Here is a 6016-nt window from a genome sequence, read left to right on the forward strand (position 1 = left end):
CTGCTTGAGCCCAGTAGCTAGAGGTTGCAGTGAGCTGAGATTGTGCCACTGCACTCCAACCTGGGGGACAGAGCACTCTGTCTCAAAAAACAGAAATAAAAATAAAAACATGGGTCCCGTCCATGTGGGGTCAGGGCCTGCGGCACGCGCAGGAAGCAGCACAGCCCTGCACAGGAGGTGACGGCACCACTGACCATCCAGGTCCCTGCAGAATGGTGTCAGAGAAACGTTTTGCCCCTTCAAGACTCAGGAGGATGAGAGTAATCACTTGTGAAATAGCCTGGCACGACAAAGAGCCTGTGTACAGCCTCGACTTCCAGCATGGGACTACTGGGAGGACGCACAGACTGGTGTCTGCAGGTGTACATTCCGCTGTCAGGATCTGGAAGGTAGAAAAGGGACCAGATGGAAATGCCATCGTGGAATTTTTGTCCAATCTTGCTCATCATACCAAAGCCATCAATGTCCTGCACTTTTCTCCAACTGGGGAAATTTTAGCATCGGCAGGAGATGATGCTGTCATCCTGTTGTAGAAGGTGAATGATAACAAGGACCTGGAACAGATCGCTTTTCAGGATGAGGACCAGGCCCAGCTGAACAAGAAGAACTGGACGATTGTGAAGACTCTGCGGGGCCCCTTAGAAGATGTGTATGATATTTGCTGGGCAACTGATGGGAATTTAATGGCCTCTGCCTCTGTGGATAGCACAGCCATCATATGGGACAATTGATGTTTATAGGATCATCAATAAAGGACAAAAAATATCGATTAACATAACATAAAAGTTACGTCCAAGGAGTAAACTGGGACCATTTAAGTCAATATGTTGCTACTCTGAGCTGTGACAGGGTGCTGCGGGTATACAGTATACAGAAGATGCGTGTGGCTTTTAATGTTTCAAAGATGCTATCTGGAATAGGGGCTGAAGGAGAGGCAAGAAGCTACTGGGCGTTTCACGATGACAGTGTGAAGTTGTTCTTCCATAGACTGAGTTTCACTCCCGATGGGTCTTTGCTCCTCACACCAGTTGGATGTGCGGAATCTGGTGAAAATGTAATGAACACCACTTACGTTTTCTCCAGGAAGAATCTTAAAAGGCCCATCGCTCATCTTTTCTGGGTCCTAGAAAAGTCACTCTTGCTGTTGGCAGCTGTCTGGTCTACTTTGAACTGAGGCCGGTGGTGGAAACAGGTGTGGAGCAGATGGGTCTGCCCTACTGCCTGGTATTTGCTGTGGCTTAGGAGGACTCTGTGCTTCTGGACACCCAGGAGTCCTTCCCTTTTGGCTACGTGTCTAATATACATTACCACACCTCCAGTGACATTTCATGGTCTAGCGATGGTGCCTTCCTGGCCATTTCTTCCACAGACAGTTACTGCTCATTTGTGACATTTGTGAAAGGCGAACTTGGAATTCTTTTAAAAGAGAAGTCAGTTTTGAGCACGAGAACTCCTGACACAGCAAAGAAAACCAAGAGTCAGACACACCGAGGGTCTTTGCCAGGATCCAGACCAGTAGAGGGAACAACTGCCAGCAGAACCTAAGACCCCAGCAACCCCTGCTCGACCCCACCTCAGGCCAGACAGGCCCCAGCCCCAACAGCCATCAGGGACCCTCTCTCTATCATTCTGCTGTCAAAAACTCCTTGCTGAGGCCTTCGGAGGAGAAGATCCTGCCGCCCAGTAGTTAAAACACAAAAGCTCACCCATCCCAGAGGGTCACTCTGTACACATTGCAAGCCTGGAGCAAGACAACACCCTGGAGAATAAACTTAATACCCTTAGAGACAGACACTCCACCAAAGTCTGTACCAATCAATGTAATTTCCACCCCTTCTGCAGAAGAATTTAGTAAGAGACGCTCAGGGCAGTCCCTCAGAGCTAAAGCAGCCCAGACGCAATAAAAACAAAGGGGGCACTGAAAGTCTGGACCCTTGATGGGACCTTGGCTTCTGCTCAAAGCCTTCCAAGCCTCTCATGTGTGCAATGAGGTGGTGAGACTGGAGATGCCTGAGACCGGTTGCTTCCACGGAGCGGGACAGATGCTGTAAATGGATTTCTGTAACAGAAGTGACATGTGTACTGATTTTTCTCCAGAAATATGGATGCTGTCTTATTCAGTATCCATTTTTAACTTGGGGATGTGGACGTTTTAACATAATGAATCTTCTTTTTAATGAGTCTCTGAAACTGGAGCGGTTTAACATTATCCAGTGTGAAAATCAACGAGTCCTCCCTGACATCCTCGTGAAAGTACAGACACTTCATGGAGGGACTCCTTTTAAAGTTAGAATTAGGAAGATGAGAAAGTACTTTGAGATTTTACTCTGTTGACTTTTAGAGTATTTAGAGTAATTGTTAGATTTTGCTTCTAAGGAGTTGATTGATTAAACTTTGGAAGGTTAAAAAATAAAATAAATAAACACACATACATTGTAGGGTTCTCTAGAGGGACAGAACTAATAGGATAGACAGATATGATATCAAAGGGAGTTTATTAAGTATTAACTCACATGATGAGAAGGTCTCACAATAGGCCATCTGCAAGCTGAGGATCAAGGAAGACAGTCTGAGTCCCAAAACTGAACCACATGGAGTCCGATGTTCGAGGGCAGGAAGCATCCAGTACGGGAGAAAGATGTAGGCTGGGAGGCTAGGCCAGTCTCGTCTTTTCACGTTTTTCTGCCTACTTTATATTCTAGCCATGTTGGCAGCTGATTAGATGGTGCTCATCCAGATTAAGGGTGGGTTTGCCTTTCCCAGCCCACTGACTCAAATGTTAATCTCCTTTGGCAACACCCTCGCAGACACACCCAGGATCAATACTTTGGATCCTTGAATCCAATCAGGTTGACACTCAATATTAACATATACGTATACGGAAAGAAGTGGTTTGCTGCTATAAACTCTGTGAGACGGCCAAAAAATTGTGAGTTCCCTGAGTGTGAGAAGGGAAAAGTCTGCCTCTGAACACACATCCCCACTGGGGAACCTGCAAATCCAGATCACAGCAGGATTTAACCTTACCTACAATTGAAATGGATTTTGAGTTGGGCAAAATATAAAAGTAGAAGCAGCAGCAGGATAAGTCCTGTAGGCACTGCCGGTCCCCAGCTCAAGCCCAGGGAAACCATTCCTGGCTTTATCTCACAGTAGTCCTTGGGGACAGCAACAGCAGCCAGTGGAATTGGGGAGGGGCCACAGGGTGAAGGAAGATTCTAGATGAACTTTGTAATAATTTCGACTGAGCTTGAATTTACCTAAGCAGATCAAGGGCAGGGGTACTGCAAATGGAAAGTGCAGATACAAATGCAGAAGCCACAGTGCATGGTGCAGGCAGGCATGCAGGAAGGGGCAAGGCCTGAGACTGTTTGCTTTCTCAGCGGGGAGGTTTGTAGCCTGGGGCAAGATCTCACCCCCGATGACCCACTGCCTGGATATAAACTTTGGGATGTTGGTGGGGTATGGCGGGAGTGAGACTGGCCTTTGCTGGCTGTGTGGGAGCTAGGTGAGGCCTGTCACTGCTGGTTTCCCCCAACTTCCCTGGTGACCTGTAAGATGCAGCAGAGGCAACCACAATCCCACTATGAACATAACTCTATTGGCTAGAGAAACACCTCCCATCCTTGGCCACAAACAGTGACTGTGGCAAGCCCTGCCCAAGGAGATTCTGAATTCAGACCCACCTAACCCTGCCCCAGTCTGATGGTTTTTCTCTACCCACCCTGGTAGCTGAAGACAAAAGACATAAAGTCTTGGAAGCTCTATGGCCCCATCCATTGCCTGCAAAACTTGAGTGCTTCTTCTGGCCAAGGTAGGGCAAGCTTATATCAGCCTTCAACTACTCCAGCTAGTGCTCTCTTGAAAGTGCCACCTCCTGGCTGGAGGTCAACCAACTCAAGCCATTACAGCAATTCATAACAGAACAACCCTGCTCCAAAGAAGGAGAAAACAACAGCTAATTCCACTGCCTGCAACACCCTGGCTAACCAGAGGTCTTGAGTCTGTCCACATGACAACTTCATTGCTAGCATAACCAGCATTCAAGAAAACCAGTGCAATAAACAAAACTATAATCAAGGACTCCTACAGAGTCTACTTTACTTTCCTGCCACCTCCACTGGAGCAGGTGCTGGTATCCATGGCTGGAAGATCTGAAGACAGATCACATCACTGGATTCTTTGCAGACATTCCCCTGCACCAGCCCAGGACCTGGTAGCCCAGCTGGATGGCTAGATCCAGAAGGGAAATAGCAATCACTGCAGTCTGGCTCTCAGGAGGCCCCATCCCCAGGGGAAGTGGGAGAGTAGCACAAAAGTGATCACCTCGTGGGATGAAAGAATCTGAATAGCCCTTGAGTTCCAAATCTTTCTACTAAAACAGTCTACCCAAATGAAGAGGAACCAGAAAAGTATTTATGGTAACGTGACAAAACATGGTTCTATAATACCCCCAAAAGATCATACTAGCTCCCTGGCAATGGATATAAACCAAGAAGAAATCTCTGAATTGCCAGACAAATAATTCAGAAGATTGATTATTAAGCTACTCAAGGAGGTGCCAGAGAAAGGTAAAAACCAACTTAAAGAAATTTAGAAAATGTTACAGGATATGGTGAATCCATATCCTGAGAAATAGGTATCATAAAGAAAAGACAATCATACCTGCTGGAAATAATAAACTTAAAGAAATACAAAATATACTGGAAAGTTTCAATAATAGAATCACACAAGTAAAAGAAAGAACTTCAGAGCTCAAAGACTAGGCTTTCAAATTAACCCCATCTGACAAGGACAAAGAGTAAAGAATAAAAAATAAATAAATAAACAAAGCCTCCAAGAAATTTGGGATTATGTTACACAACCAAACCTAAGAATGATTGGTGTTCCTGAGGAAGAAGGAAATTTAAAAGTTCAGAAAACTTATTTGCAGCAATAATCAAGCAAAACTTCCCTCGTCTTGCTACACATCCAGACATCCAAATATAAGAAGCTTAAAGAACACCTGGGAAATTCATCACAAAAAGATAATCACCTAGGCACATAGTCATCAGGTTATCTAAAGTCAAGACAAAGGAAAGAATCTGAAGAGCTGTGAGGCAAAAGCATCAGGTAAACTATAAAAGAAAATCTATCAGATTAACAGCAGATTTCTCAGCAGAAACCCTATAAGCCAGAAGGGATTAGGGTCCTATCTTCAGCCTCCTTAAACAAAATAATTATCAGCCAATAATTTTGTATCCAGTAAAACTAAACTTCATAAATGAAAGGGAGATACAGTCTTCTTCAGACAAACAAATGCTGAGAGAATTTGCCCTTATCAAGCCAGCACTACAAGAAATGCAAAAAGGAGTTATAATCTTGAAACAAAACCTCAACATACACCAAAATAGAACCTCCTTAAAGTATAAATGTCACAGGGCCTATAAAACAATAACAAAAGTGGGGGATGGGGGAAACCGGTATTCAGCCAACAACGAGCATGATGAATAGAATAGTACCTCACATCTCCATTTTACATTGAATGTAAATTGCCTAAATGCCCCACTTAAAAGATACAGAATGGCAGAATGCATAAAAGTCCACCAACCAAGTATCTGTTGTCTTCAAGAGATTCTTCTAACAAAAAAGGACTCACATAAACTTAAGGTAAAGGGGTGAAAAGATACATTCTATGCAAATGGAAACCAAAAGCAAGCAGGGGTAGCTATTCTTACATCAGACAAAACAGATTTTAAAGCAGCAACAGTTAAAAAAGACAAAGAGGGACATTAAATAATGATAAAAGGATTAGTCCAACAGGAAGATATCACAATCCTAAATACATATGCACCTAATACCAGAGCTCTCAAATTTATAAAGCAATTACCACTACACCTAAGAAATAAGATAGATGGCAACACAATAATAGTGGGGGACTTCAATACTCCACTGAGCACTAGACAGGTCATCAAAACAGAAAGTCAACAAAGAAACAATTGACTTAAACTATACCCTAGAACAGATTAGCTTAACA

General features: G+C 44.1%; 1 pseudogene; it reads left to right on the forward strand.

Moving 5' to 3' along the window:
- The first annotated feature begins 254 nt into the window (after positions 1-254).
- On the forward strand, positions 255-1938 carry LOC101009404 (annotated as a pseudogene).
- The last annotated feature ends 4078 nt before the right edge of the window (positions 1939-6016 follow it).

Source organism: Papio anubis, chromosome 6 (genome assembly GCF_008728515.1).
Source record: "Papio anubis isolate 15944 chromosome 6, Panubis1.0, whole genome shotgun sequence".
Taxonomy (NCBI): Eukaryota; Metazoa; Chordata; class Mammalia; order Primates; family Cercopithecidae; genus Papio; species Papio anubis.